General features: G+C 41.5%; 1 protein-coding gene across 2 annotated transcripts in view; it reads right to left on the bottom strand.

The window, feature by feature from the left end:
- znf512b (zinc finger protein 512B) overlaps nucleotides 1-14,757 on the bottom strand; it is a 32,822-nt gene that overhangs the window by 15,202 nt on the left and 2,863 nt on the right. The gene's annotated exons all lie outside the window — the stretch shown is intronic.

Below are 14,757 nucleotides of genomic sequence, written 5' to 3'. Positions count from 1 at the left end.
ATTAAAAACAGACCTCCTCCGATTACAAGAAACGCACCTTACTGAGTCAGAAGAAAAATGCCTCATTGACTAATTTCACCCAGGTTATCTCTGCCTTTTATAACTGTAGACAAAGAGGAGTCTCAATACTTGTCCATAAAAGACTAGTTTTTACAATAAATAGTACAGTAGCAGATCCAGAAGGCCAATATATAATTATACAGGCTACAATATTTAACAAGCTTTACACAATCGTCAATGTATATGCTCCAAATAAAGATGATCCAGCCTTTTTTCACATGCTCTTTTCACACTTAAACTTGTCAGTCAATTCTACAATTATCATGGGAGGTGATTTTAACCTTACGCTAAATCCCCTCATAGATCGCTCAAATCTCAAAAATAGCAATCAGCCACAATGCCCCAATATACGAGAGCAGTATATGGATGACTTTGGTATTGTTGACATATGGCGGCTGAAAAACCGTACAAAAAGAGAACACACATTTTTCTCGTCGGTTCACTGCTCTTTCTCAAGAATAGATTTTTTTTCTTTTAAACAATTCGGCAGCTCAAAGAATTACCCCCAAAATACATCCAATCATCATCAGCGACCATGCACCAATTTCTCTCAATCTAAATGTCGAATCAAGTTTGGGACCCCCACCAACGTGGCGCTTCAACATGTCCCTATTGAAGGATCTGGATTTTGATTCTTTTGTGAGGAAGGAATGGGATGAGTTTCTGAAATTCAACGACTCCCCAACCATATCCCCATCTCTGTTGTGGGAAACCGGGAAAGCTGTATCGAGAGGTTGAATCACATCATACCCTCCGTATAAAAATAAATAAATAAAAACAATTGGAAAATGGAATTGAGGAAAAAATTAAACAAAAAATTAAATTCCTTTAACCATCACAGAATTAATTACATAACGTATAAAAAAATATGCAATCGGGACGAGCGCCTGGCCTGAACTGAATCCCGATTGAATTCATGAAACATTTCTGGCCAATACTAGGGCCTCTATTTCTCAGAACAGTCAAGGAGATAAACGATAAAGGTCAAATTAGTAGCCACAGCTTCAATTAAGTTATTACTAAAGTCAGGTCCACTATTCATCAAACCTCTTGCTGCCGCTATACGTCAGAATGCTAATAGTAAAGGTATCTGCTCACTAGTGACAGAACACAAAATCAATTTATATGCTGATGATATTTTTCTTTACTTACAGGAACCCAAGTATTCTCTTCAGGCAGTCTTCAATCTCATTAAAACATTTTCACAAATATCAGACTACTCTATCAACTGGACAAAATCAACAATACTCCCAATAACAGCAAACTCCTGCTGATCAAATCCCAGATTACCCTATTCCTATAGGAAACATTAAGTATTTAGGTATTACTATTTTGTCAAAACTCAAAGAGCTAACCAATCTAAATTACACACCACTTCTGGAAAAAATCTTAGCTGACTTAAGACGCTGGAATAACTCGCCTATATCACTACTGGGAATAATAGCTACAATAAAAAATGAAAACCTTACCTCAAATAAATCATTTATTTTCAATTATTCCATTTAAGGCCACATTAAAATGGTTTAAAACCTTAGATTCGGCTGAAATACATTTTTATTCAAAAAATAAGAAAAATAGGATTAGTCTATCCACTCTTCAGAAAAGTAAACAGGAGGGAGGCCCAAGTACTCCCAACTTTAAACACTATTATTTAGCTAACCAATTACAATACCTCATCTAATGGTTGCCCCACAATGAGGAGTATGATTCTTGGCTAGAATTGGAACAAATAGACTGCAATAACATCAAACTCCCAAAACTCCCATTTAGTTCCACAAGTCTTAAACGCCATAAATGCTTCAAGAACCCAGTAATCGAATCCGCCTTAACGGCTTGGTGGCAAAGTTTAGAATCGTCAGAATCTCAATTAGCTCCCAGTATGCTCTCCCCAATCTGGCACAATCCAGATTTCGAAATTAATAATATACCCCTTCATTTTCGTACATGGGAACAACATGGCATTGACCAGCTCCAACAACTATGTAACAATAATGTTTTTAGAACGTGATGAACTGCTCCAAGAATTCCAAACAACAGTCGGAAACTTTCATATTTGTAACAATACATTTAGAATGACAAAAAACACAAATCTACATTTTATACAATATAAAGTGTTCCATAGAACTGGTGGAGTGATGGTGACTCGCCCATCTTCCGTGGGTGCTGGCGCCAGCCTGGGTCCCCCGCTCTGGCTGTTGGTGGTGCCCCCCTGTCACTCCTCGGGCCTACTTCCTCCTCTTCTCTCCGTTCCTTGCGTCCCTTCCTCTTCCCGTGGGGGAGCCGGGTGGTCCCCTGCGGGCTGTGGGGCCTGCTATGGGGTTTTTGTCCCTGCCTGGTTTGGGGGGGGTCCACCTCCCACCCTCGGGGGCGGGTAGTGGGTGCTGGCGGGAATATGGGGGAAGGTCCTGGGGTCGGTGCTGTGGGTCTGAGTGGGGCAGCCCTCTTGTCCGTCCTGATGGACCGGACCTGCAGGAGCCATGCCTCTTAATCACTCACTTAGCACACGCTCACACCACTCACTGCATAAATTTTTCTCACTAATCACATCTGGGCACATATACATATTAAAGGTTCCCGGGGGACTGATATGGGGTCTGGAGGGTGTGGGTGTCGGACCGGGTTTCAGCACGTCTGTGCTGTTTCCCGGTCCGTGCGCCCTGCCCCTCCACCCTGCCTGGCCCCCTGGAGGGGGTGGGTGGTGGGGGGGGGGGGGGGGGGGGTCACTTTGTTGGGACTCTTTCACTGGGTGTGGGGCCACTCACTTATGAAAAAAAAAAAAAAGACATCAGCCTATCATCCCATCGTTTGATTGATACACATATATAATCGCTGACATCTCAATTTTTCTGACACTTAGGTCACGCACATGTGCAAACAACGGCGCTAAATGTAACTGCAGATGCGCAAACAAAGGCGCTAAGTGTGTCAAAACTGACAAGCTCGTCAGTGAGTTACCTCCAATTTTTATCTCTCAGTGTTTTCTCTTTAACTTAAGAAAGGGTATAAAAATGAGTGGGGGAGCTGGACCAAGTAAGAAGACAAAAACTTACCACTTTCATACGGAATGGGAGGAGTATTTTTTTTCACGGGACTTTAAAAATAAGGCAGAAATATTATCTTCGATCAAAGCTCTCCAGCTGTCAAGAAGTACAGTTACACGGCGCTGTGAAGCCATGGCTGAGGATTTAACCCACCAAATGTGGAAGGACATCGGAGATTGTGAGTGTTTCTCACTGCAGTTGGATGAATCTACGGACGTGAGTGACACAGCCAAGATGTGCATTTTCATTTGTATGGTGTTTAGTGATATCACTGCAAAAGAGGAGCTATTAACAGTACTGCCCATGAAAGAACTGCCCATGAAAGAACAGACGCTAGGAGAGGAAATATTTCACTCCCGGTGTACAAATTGGTTTCTTTCACCACGGATGGAGCACCCCCAATGGATGGCTGCGTGAATGGATTTATTGCCAAGTGCAGGCAGGATGATGCTTTCCCAGACCTCCTGAATTACCATTGCATAATCCACCAACAAGCGTTATGCGCTAAAATTCTCAACATGAAAGAGATTATGGACATGGCAACGAAGATCACCTATTCTATTCGAGCCAGATCTCTTCAAAGACGGTTAATCCGTGCACATCTGGAGATGGCTGATTGCGACCACTCTGAGTTGTTGCTACACCCAGACGTGAGATGGCTTAGTCGAGGGAAATTCCTGCAAAGATTTTGAGGAGTTTTTCCGTGCAGCTGGACATGCAGAATACAAGCAACTAAATGACGGTCAGTGGCTGTTGGCATTTTTAACAAATCTGACAAACATGTTGAATGACCTCGCCATGCTGCACTATTTGCATATACTGGCCACTCATGCCAGAGTAGCATCTGCTCCATTTGCACACTGATTGAGGAGTATCTGTAACATTTGCACAACCGACATTGTCCCAGATGATCGCACTACTCGTCACTTTAAACCGCATACACTCCTTGAAGTCTCAGCGCCCTTTGCACAATGGTCATTGCACCGGACTATTGCAATATTAGTCGTTCGAACTGCTCTAAGTGCTAGAGGACTCTGCATCTTTTTGCACAATTGTTTTTTGTCAATGTCTTTATGTCCCCAAAGTGTTCTGTAAATTGACTGTTTGTTGTACTAGAGCGGCTCCAACTACCGGAGACAAATTCCTCGTGTGTTTTGGACATACTTGGCAAATAAAGATGATTCTGATTCTGATTAATCTAGAGCTGCAAGGAAAAGACAAAACAGTGATCAATATGATCAACCCAGTTAATCTCTCCTCAAAGCTGCAGCGTCATGATTTGGCAAACTTCCAGAACCTGACGTCAGAGCTGGAGATGAAAGTGTAGTGGACACGCCATGAAAAGATGCCACCCAGCACCCCAGCCTCGTACTACCGCTGCTCCTCGCCGAGGTAGACGGCCACGGAGTGGCGAGACGCAACTTCGCCTAAAGACGCTAAGTGAATCACCAGCCATAATCATCAAAAGCAAGACACAGACATTTGCTTTGCCATGCCAAGTGAATTACGGGCACCCGTAGCTTCAAAGTGGAGACCCAAGGATGCTGAGTTCGCCCTAGGACGCTAAATTAATTAACTTCCCTCCAGCCTGGAGGACTTCACCAACAAAGGCGCCTCCACCCTGTTGAGTACCGCCACTTGGGATTTTGAACTGGCAACAGCGACACCCACGGGCGACGGGACGACACTACAGACACTGGTTCAGGAAACATAGTCTGTACCGGACTAGGCTGGGCGGTAATATTTTAAGATCTTTACATAAACGCCACTAGTGACTGTATTGCTGCAAACTTGAATGTCTAATGTCAAATCTGTTGTCAACTGAAACAGATGAAATGTTGCACTCTACACCACGCAAATGCCACATTGAAAACATTAGTGTCCCCAAGAATTACATAACATTTTAAACATTCGTTACAGGGATTAAAGAGGATGGGCGTGTAACAATGCAAGGTGAGGAAATGGTCTCATTATCTTAAATCCAATAATTAATATTTTATTCCACTGGTTTTAAACCACAAAATAATCCTAAAATGGAAAAATAACACTAAAAGGAAGGGAGGAGGGGTAAACCACCCCCTTTTGTTTTGTCTTGCTCTGGCACTTTTCAGGAGCTGTGGTCTGGGGTCAGCTTTGTCTCACCCGACCAATTTGCCGACGACTGGGCCAGGCAGGACGCCCACCTCACCACCAGGTGACGAGGACACATCGGAGCATCCCCGACTGTAGAGCCTCCTCCAAGCGCTCCAAGCTACCCTGTTTGGGGGCCTGAGCTCACTTTGAGGGGACGGAAGCGGACACAACGCACCCGCTCCGAATGTCTTGCGAGCAGAGACACCCGAGAGACGTCCTGCCTGGGAACGTTTTGGTCTCCCTTTGCGTTGGTATCGGAATACAAGATTTTATTGCTGTAGTCTGACAGTGCAATCGTGAAAGAGCAAATTTGTCTTGTAGTCTGATCCGGGCATTACGCTACACGGTGCACGCTACACAGAGCTGATTGACAATTGTCTGTCAGAGTTTGACAAATGCTTTCAAGACTTTTCTTTACTTGAGCCAGTCGCTATCCTTTTCTGGAAGATGCTGAGGTTGTTTCACTCGCATCAAAAATTGCAACACTGTTTCACCTGAACTCTTCTGGAGTGGAAGATGAGATTTTGACACTACAAGCCGACATTGAGCTGAAGTCCAGAGCTCGTGGACAGTTTTGGAACTTACTCACAGAGCATAAGTACCCCAACATGAGGAAATGTGCTACCTTTTTGACTGCATTATTCGGCTCCACTTATTTATGTGAGTCAGCCTTTTCCCACATGAAGATAATTAAGTCCAAGTACCGTTCCACCCTAACTGATGAACATTTGGAAGCTCACTGGTAGCGCTCTGCGCTCCCAAACCGGAGACATGGTCGCGGCCCCCACTACCCCCAAAAAAGGTAGGTTGGCTGCTTGAAAAGTAGATCTTGGGGCAAAAAAGTTTGGGCACCCCCGCTCTCGTCCGATAGACTTTTATAAATTACATAGTCAATCCCACCACACTTCAGTTGTTCAGCCGGGTTCACGACCCTTGTCCAACATGCTTCTTCTCCTGTCCTTGTCCTGTTCCAGCTTGTCCTGTTCTTCCCTCACAGGGTATATGTAGCACTACAGCCCCATGCAACACTCATATTTAATGTTTCATTGTTGTAGATAATGTAATGACTTACTTTTCTCATCCTGTTTACAATTAGTGTTTTGTCTTTTGTTTTCGTTTCTCTGTCCCCTCTAGAAACTTTGTTGTGTTCGACTCTGATTCTTAATAAACTTCAATTATAATACTAAGAAACCACAGCAAAAGCTTAAAAACTCCAATGTGACACAGTAAAACTGTTCTGGCATAAAAGGGATACAGATCCTCCAATCTGCTTTACCTAACAGCCGGACTGGACATAAAAAAAACAAAAAAAACTATAATCAACAACTAATCTTTGTTAAAAACAGTCATTTTCACCCAAGCCACTATAGGATTAGATGACAGAATGCTGATTAAGCCTATCAGCTTGTGACAGCTTGCTATATCTTTCAAAATGTATTTCTTTACCTCGAGTGACTATACATTTCTGTGCTGGATCATGATTTATGATTTAAAAAAAAAAAAAAAAAAAAAGATTTATAGAAAGGACGTATTTTACCTACGAACCGGCAGGCCTATATATGGACAGTGCGCAGATCGACTGAGCCATAGAAAGGAGAAAGCATGCGGTGTTGAAAAGAGGAAGAGGAGGCCGGACAGGCATCATATCAAAGGCTTTGATTTAATGCTGACTTCCAGCATTAGGGGGCGTCAGAAATTGCGGATTACAGCTTTATGTGGTTCAATTTGAAATGTGAAACTCATAGAGATACACTACAAACAGTCAGAGTGAAATATTTATTGATTGTTTATACACTCATATAATTTTGGTGATTGAAGCCTACACACAGCAAACAAAAATCCCAAATTCACCATCTCTCGTATGTAGAATATTATATACCAAAGAAATAAACAATGAAAATGATTTTTAATGTAAAAATTAGGTAGGAATTTGCCCTCTGACAAGTATTTTTCCAAGTTTTATATGAATCTATATAATGTATGGGTACTGAAATAAATGGACTTTTCTACCATATTCAAATTTATTGAGATGTATCTTTATATGATAGTGCTGCAGGTACAAACTGAGCTGCTGCACCTCCAACCAGATCTCAACTTCTCCGCACTGATGTCACGCAACTTCACAGCGACGGCATAATAAAGCAAAATTCAGCCATACCAGATGTAGAAAATGTCAAAAGGAAACAACTTCTAATGGCTAACACTGCACTTTGTTCACATTTTGAAGACTTGGAAATCCCACAGTGAGGAAAAATAATATTATGTCAACCATGTCATGTCATGTCTTACACACTCATTGGTAAGCAGTGACAGCATGCAGACATGCAGCCTCATTTGTAGCGGCACCCAAACTGGTTCAGAGCACTCAGCGTACCTACCAGGATTATAAAAATGGATGGAGGATTTTTGCATTAAATAAATTAATTGGTTTTCAGCCTAGAACAAGCTTACTCTAGCATAAAGACCCTCCCCCACACCCCCCTTAAATATCTCTCTACATCAATGATGTATATAACATTCTCCCGACTCACTCATTTTCCACGTTTTATCACCTTTCAGGTTATGAATAAGGTTCACCCTTATCTGTTTAATGTTTAATCACAAGCACAGACACTGAGTGTAACATCTTATTTCACATGCATCCCAAAGTAGAAATAGTAGGACAAGATGAATGAGATTACATGGCTAGTACTAGCCCAGCATGGTGGACGACTGGTTAGCACATCTGCCTCAAAGTTCCTGGGACCGGGGTTCAAATCCCGGCTCCGCCTGTGTGGAGTTTGCATGTTCTCCCCGTGCCTGGGTGGGTTTTCTCCGGGCACTCCGGTTTCCTCCCACATCCCAAAAACATGCGTGGTAGGTTGATTGAAGACTCTAAATTCCCCGTAAGTGTGAATGTGAGTGTGAATGGTTGTTTGTTTCTATTTGCCCTGCGATTGGCTGTTTCGCAATCCTGGTTCAGGGCGTACCCCGCCTCCCGCCCGAAGAGAGCTGGGACAGGCTCCGCCAGCCCACGACCCTAGTGAAGAATACTGTAGTTCATGGCACAAGGTGTTAAAACACATACAGTGGTAGGCCTACATTCTAGAACATGACACACAAACCGGTAAGCAGAACTGTGTGGTTGCGTGTGCATGGATATTAGTATTATAATATGAGGACAGTACACAGTATTATTGATATACTCCAGGCAACAGAGCAAATTTCTCTTGGCTGTCTGAGTTGCAGCTGGAGGGCTTGTGCTGAGCAGGAAATTGAGCATGCATTGGAATTCCTATCTCAGAAAACAAAGGTCTTGTAAAATAAGGTCCTAATTAACACATTCTGCTCCTGGGGATGATACGTTCTCGTTACTATGGGAATTAGATCGACTTGTCACAGTTATCACTGTTAAAAACCTCTTTGGGGGCGATACAATTCCAATTATATGTGGATCCATTTAATGAGCAGCCAAGTAAACACCGGCAGAAAACCTGGTATGGACGAAATACACAACAGTTAACAAAAAGTAGTCAGCCTCTTTGTTGTAGCTTGAGTCTGAGGAGCACACTCAGTCATTGTCCTCGCTGAAAGAAAGCATTCACATCCAAAACCTCAGCCAACAGGCACAAGTCGATGGGAACAGCTGCTCGTTTAGTGTTAGGGAATGACTTTGCTCCCAGCTGTCTGCATATCTGTGCAACTGTTCAGCCACACTTGGTAACCCTTGTAAATTAACTCAGGAAAGAGGAGTACTGAAGAAAACCATCAGCAAAAAAATATTTAACCCATTCATTGATTTATTACATTAGAAATGATAATAAAAGAAGGGAACATAGAGAACAGAACAGGACCTTATTTCTGAAAACGAAACAACTGATTTATTTTCTATTGTCATGAAAATAAGAACAACATATGCTTTTAGAAATAAATAAGTAATTTTTGGAGTCAGAGAAGCGTCAGGACCCAGGGGTCTTGGCAGCTGTCTGATGCTCTCATATAACCCCTGAGTTCCCCCAGCTACGCCTGCAATTGCTCCCCACACGCTTCCAACACGCATGCACGCACTCACACATTAACAGAACACAGATTTGTTTTCCTCTGCACGCACTCACACAGGAACCATTGTCTAGATCTGCCCAGTCGGATTAGAACTATCCCGCTATTTGGAAGATGCATACAAATGGCAGTGGCACAGCTGTGTGGAAGGAAGATCCAGTGTCACAACTTTGCATCACAGTTTTCTCTTCTAATGAGAGAATATGTGACTGGGGGCTGAAAGCAGACAAACAAAGCTTTGTTTTAAGAGTTCTAAAGAACCACTATTACAACAAACTGCGCCCACCTGACACCAAAAAAATGAAATGTTTACACATTTTATAATAGGACTGCCTGGTCAGCTACAGTTGGCTAAAGTAAGCCCCGCCTCCAACTGTGAACATACCAATACTCAGAGACACTCCAAACTCAACTACTCGTGGCTCTTTTGACCATATTCTCGGAACGCCATCATCAACACTTATTTGCAAGAAAATGCAAAAGATGGTGCATTTATTTTGCCTGTTTGCAACTGACAGCACATCATATGGGTCAAATCCATGTTATATTTCTTTTAAGCACAGCTTCATTCGCGCAAACGGTTAAGACCTGCTGCTTGACAACAGCTTTTGTGAAGACAGCAGCACATTGTGAGCGCACCTGTGGCTCAATATTATAGTACATGTAACATACGGCGCGCACTTAAAAAAAAAAGAGCTTAGGCTTCAGATTCCCACCTCTTTCTCCGGTAATTCAGAGTACCTCAATGGTCTCTTCAGATCAGCACTGATTCTAAGTGCCTTCGACATCAGCTGCATACTTCACCACCCTGGAAGCTGCTGCATCTATTGCCAGATGCTCATTTGAGCCAGAGCCAACGGTGAATTTACTGATGCCCTGTCATGAGCGCTTGATTTACTGTCCGTGTTCCGTGCGTCCATGTGGTCACTTAAATTCTGGTGACAGAGGCACATAGGTTAGCAGATATGGCAATTAAATATTTTCCATTATAACGGCAGTTACACATTCAGGCTGCGACGACACGAGCAGTGTTGCAAATCTGCAAAAACATTGTAATTCTCACCAACCCATTCTTTACTCCATAGTATTATTGTTCTGTGGATCATGTGCTGTGGTGCGACAATAATAATTGTTAATAATTTGATAATGCTACAGTCGCCCATTTTAAATGTACTGTATTTGGTTAGTTTTGTCCTCATTATAATCCAGTTTTGTCCTCATTATAATCCATTCATGTAATATTTGGGATTTTACACATTGCACTTAAACAGGCAGATCTGCTATAAGGCCACTGGTTACATTGTTTGCTAAATTAATCAATAATCAATAGTGTGTACGATACATAGGTATAAGGAAAATGAAAACATTTTGTTACATTATATAGACGTATATCGGTACGTAGGGGTTGTGAAAAAGTGTACTTTCATTTCAAAATTGTCTAATGTTACAAATACATATATACATATTTTAATTGGAAGAAAACAATGAAAGGTGGCACCAAAAGTAAGATTGTATGAAAATACAACAGTGAGCCAACCAAACGTCTCCAAATATGGCTCAAAGTAAAACAAAACTAAAAAGATTTTAGTTCATTATCACGCACACGTTTTAAATCAAGTAAACCTATAAAGTACTGTATGGTGCTCGGTGACAGTATCGCAACTAAAGACCGTCCTGATTCCTCTCCTTCGAGTGTCTATCAAGCACCTTCAATGGGTATAAGTTTTACTTATTTTAGTTTAATTATATAGTGGTTTTCTTTAGGCTTTACACGATCAGGAGTTTTGGGTCCGATCACCGAGTTAAAAAAAAAAAAAAGATAACCGATCCGATCACAAGATGGAGCAATGTGTCTATTTAAATGACTTGATTTACTGTATATACTTGTGTCCTATATACTGACAAGCTTCAGAACTATGCTCTTGTCAGGTCATGTATTCTTATCAGTCAGGTCAAAACAACATTACATCATGACAGAAATAATGGGTGCTAACTTACTGTAATTAAATTACTTTATTGTAATTAAATTACTTCCCACACACCGAAACTTTAGAGCATGAGTCAACATAACGCCAGTATGTTTAAGTACAACCATTAGTGCTAGCACTAGATTGCGAGGCTACATAACGTTTTGTTGGCTGCTTGTGAGCCGTATCGTATTAAAAGTACGTGAACACACCTCAAGCAATCCTTGAACGAACGTCTTCTCCCGAGCACCGGTGACCACCACCACCACACGTTTTTCCCCATTTTGTTCTTTTTTGACCAACACAATAAACGCGCGCTCCATTGTTGTTGTCGTGGCCTTGTAACGAGCGTATCTGGTCGCGTTGATTTGACAAAGCCCAGTGATCATAAATGACATCAAAAGACACGCGACCAGGCTAAAAATGAACTAGCTTTTGGATTCAAATATACTGTATACGACGCGGAGTAAATGTCAATGACGTCGTTGATCGGATCGGCGAATTATGACATTAAAGCCGATCAGCACACAATACAAATTATCGGCTGATACCGATCAAGCCAATCAGATCGGTGTAAAGTCTAGTTTTCTCACTGTTGTATGACAGGTAAGAGCAATTAAATATTATTCAGAACATCGCCTATCGAGTTAAATGTTTTATGATGGCAACATTGGATCCTAGAAAAAAAAAAATGACTTCACATTATTTTCTATGAAAAGATTTGTTTTAAAATCACAACTTAAGAGGTCAACTAGCAACACAGAATGGATTGTGTTGGAATTTGGAGGTTCCACTGTAACCGACAAGAACTGGACAATAAAAGCAGGCAGAGGGTGACAGAGAAATTGATGCTGCTACAAATACGTAGGGTCAGCAGATGGCACATGAGTGATGTCCTGCAGTCAGTGAAGTTGGCTGCCGCTTAAGAGCGCGCACACACACACACACACATACACACACACGCGCGCACACACAGCAGCGTATTTATAACATAAATTAACAAAATAAAAGCAGCAGCAGCACCTCGCCACACATGAGTAACCACCTTCTCTAAAATGACAAATGGACTTTCTACACCATGTCCTGTCGTCCGGCATGCAATGATCTTGGCAACTAGGGTGCACTATAATACACACATACATTTAATACCCGAAGAAAAGTTGAACAACTACTGTAAGTCACTCAGTAACCTGCAGTAATATTAGTCATTTTCGCAGAGAATAAAAAATATATGCCTCCGAGTATTGTTATTTTGTCAGTCTACATGTGCTACTGCACCGTTTGTGTTGAAATATCCTTTGCATAAAGAGTTTTAACGACAGCAACATTGATGTTAGTTTCGTTAGCCCATCTATGGCATTTTGAACTGTCTGTTCGCATGAACCTCGTGGACTTTCATAAGAGGTGTTTTAGTTAAATACACAAAGTGCCATTCTCTTTGTTTTATGCTTCAAGTTCAAATGGGAACGGGAATAAACAGGTTGAAGCAAGCACTTCACCTCTTTTTGAAGAATTGCTCACTATGTCCTGCTTGTTGTGACGTCCGTATTTAACGCTTGCAACTGGAGAAATATATAAAATATAGGCCGAGTGATGGCTCGTATCTCTGAAAAAACAGTGACTTTACCTAGTATGAAACAAATATATATCAATATGCAACACTTTAACTCAAAGTCAAGTCAAAAGAGATGAGAGAACAATGGGCAACAACAACAACTGTATCAACAACAGTAATAGTCCCATTTCTATGAATCTCTGAAACTGTTTCTATTTGATAATGATCCTTCAACAACATTCCAAAATCACAATGTCCCATCACTGGTGAGCTAATTTTAGAAGAGGCCCACATGCTACTCATATGGCCCTTGGGAGTGCATGTTGGTGACCCCTGGTTTACAACTACAAAAAAATTAATAAGACAACTGTAATACCACTACATTAGCGGTATAACTGGTGCTTTGACCTAAGTCATATGTATACATTAACATGTCAGCCATTGATATTATACACACTGCAAACAACCTACAGTTTTGCCATTCTTGTAGCTCCTGTGTGGGTAAACATTTAAGAGCAAAACTGTACATTTACATAAAATTAAAGTGGTCTAAGGAATGAATTAAGCACGATGTGCTCCTGCTCTTTTAAGTTCTTGTCTCGCCAAGTAAGATTTGTAAAGCTGTCAACTGCACGTAAACACGTGTTAGCACACATACACACAAACAGCCTCACACGCATCATAATCCACCCTATTACCCTAAAAATAAATGAAGCGCCGTAGTCATGTGCAGTAGTGTTAGTGCTGCGCCTGTATGGAAGAGTGTGTGTGTGTGTGTGTGTGTGTGTGTGTGTGTGTGTGTGTGTGTGTGTGTGTGTGCATGTGTATGGATTTTAAAGACAATTTTGTTGCAACCAAACCAATTGGGTCATTAGAACAGGCCCAGTTTTCTAAGTCTACAGCACTCTATCAACAAAGTAATGACAATGCTCTTGTGGTTATTGGACGGATACCCAAGTATGGAGTCTGCACATTTATTTTTGTAATCCTCCGTGTCTATCCAGATAAATTGGAGCAATAATCACTTGGAAGGCAGTCTGAACTTTTCCAGGCCCTTTTCCGTGTTTTAACTCCGATTTTCCTCAAAACAAAAGAAATCGGGACGACGTGGTCAGTAGTCTGTGTTTGACAACCAATTGAGGTACATATTAAAATCAACATGTTTTCACTGGCTTAGACGTGCTGACAGTACAGGAATGCGAACGTTTACCTTGTGTTTAAATGTCCTGGTTGTAAGTGGACATGTTTATTAAAATTGCACAGTTCCAACATTTTATTTGGCATTATTTATTAATTTGGGTGAGTTTAAACTCCAGTACCTACCTTTGTCTAATGACTTAAAATGTTTTATTGTTTTATCATCATTGCTATACATTCTACCGTAAAAACACCACACAGACAAAATACTTTTATTGCATTGAAGAGTTTGTGGTTTCATTCCCAGTTCTATGTAGACAATTTTATGTTGTTTTTTTGCATTATGTGCAGTATGTATGGTAGTAGATTATTTACAATTTGATTGTCAGAAACACTGTAGTGTTTGCTCTCCGGTATCTGTAGATAAAAACAGTGCAGGGAGTGCTACCAATCATCCATAAATCACAACTAATGTAAACCCTACAAACAGTCATCCATCATCAAGAATGTTTAACTTTTGTAAGGGCGCAGAGACACGACCTATCCCAGCTGACTTGTGGCAAGAGGCAGGGTACACCTTCGACAGAACAACCAATCACTGCGCTGACATATGGTGACAGACAACCTTTCACACCAACTGGCAATTCAAAGGCATCAATTAACCTGCCACTGACTGAGAGAAAGTCCGAATATGCAGCAAGAACCTAAGCAAGTACAGTCCGAAGATGCCATCGTTGCAAAGAAAGGGGTGAAGTGACAGATTTGAACTTGCGATCTTCTTGCTGTGAGCCAACAAGGTGGCCCAGTGATGTGGAATATGATGTCA

This window comes from Phycodurus eques, chromosome 1 (genome assembly GCF_024500275.1).
Source record: "Phycodurus eques isolate BA_2022a chromosome 1, UOR_Pequ_1.1, whole genome shotgun sequence".
In the NCBI taxonomy this organism is placed as follows: Eukaryota; Metazoa; Chordata; class Actinopteri; order Syngnathiformes; family Syngnathidae; genus Phycodurus; species Phycodurus eques.
Note: the sequence above shows the minus strand (reverse complement) of the source record. Positions and strands in the feature narration are given on the sequence as shown.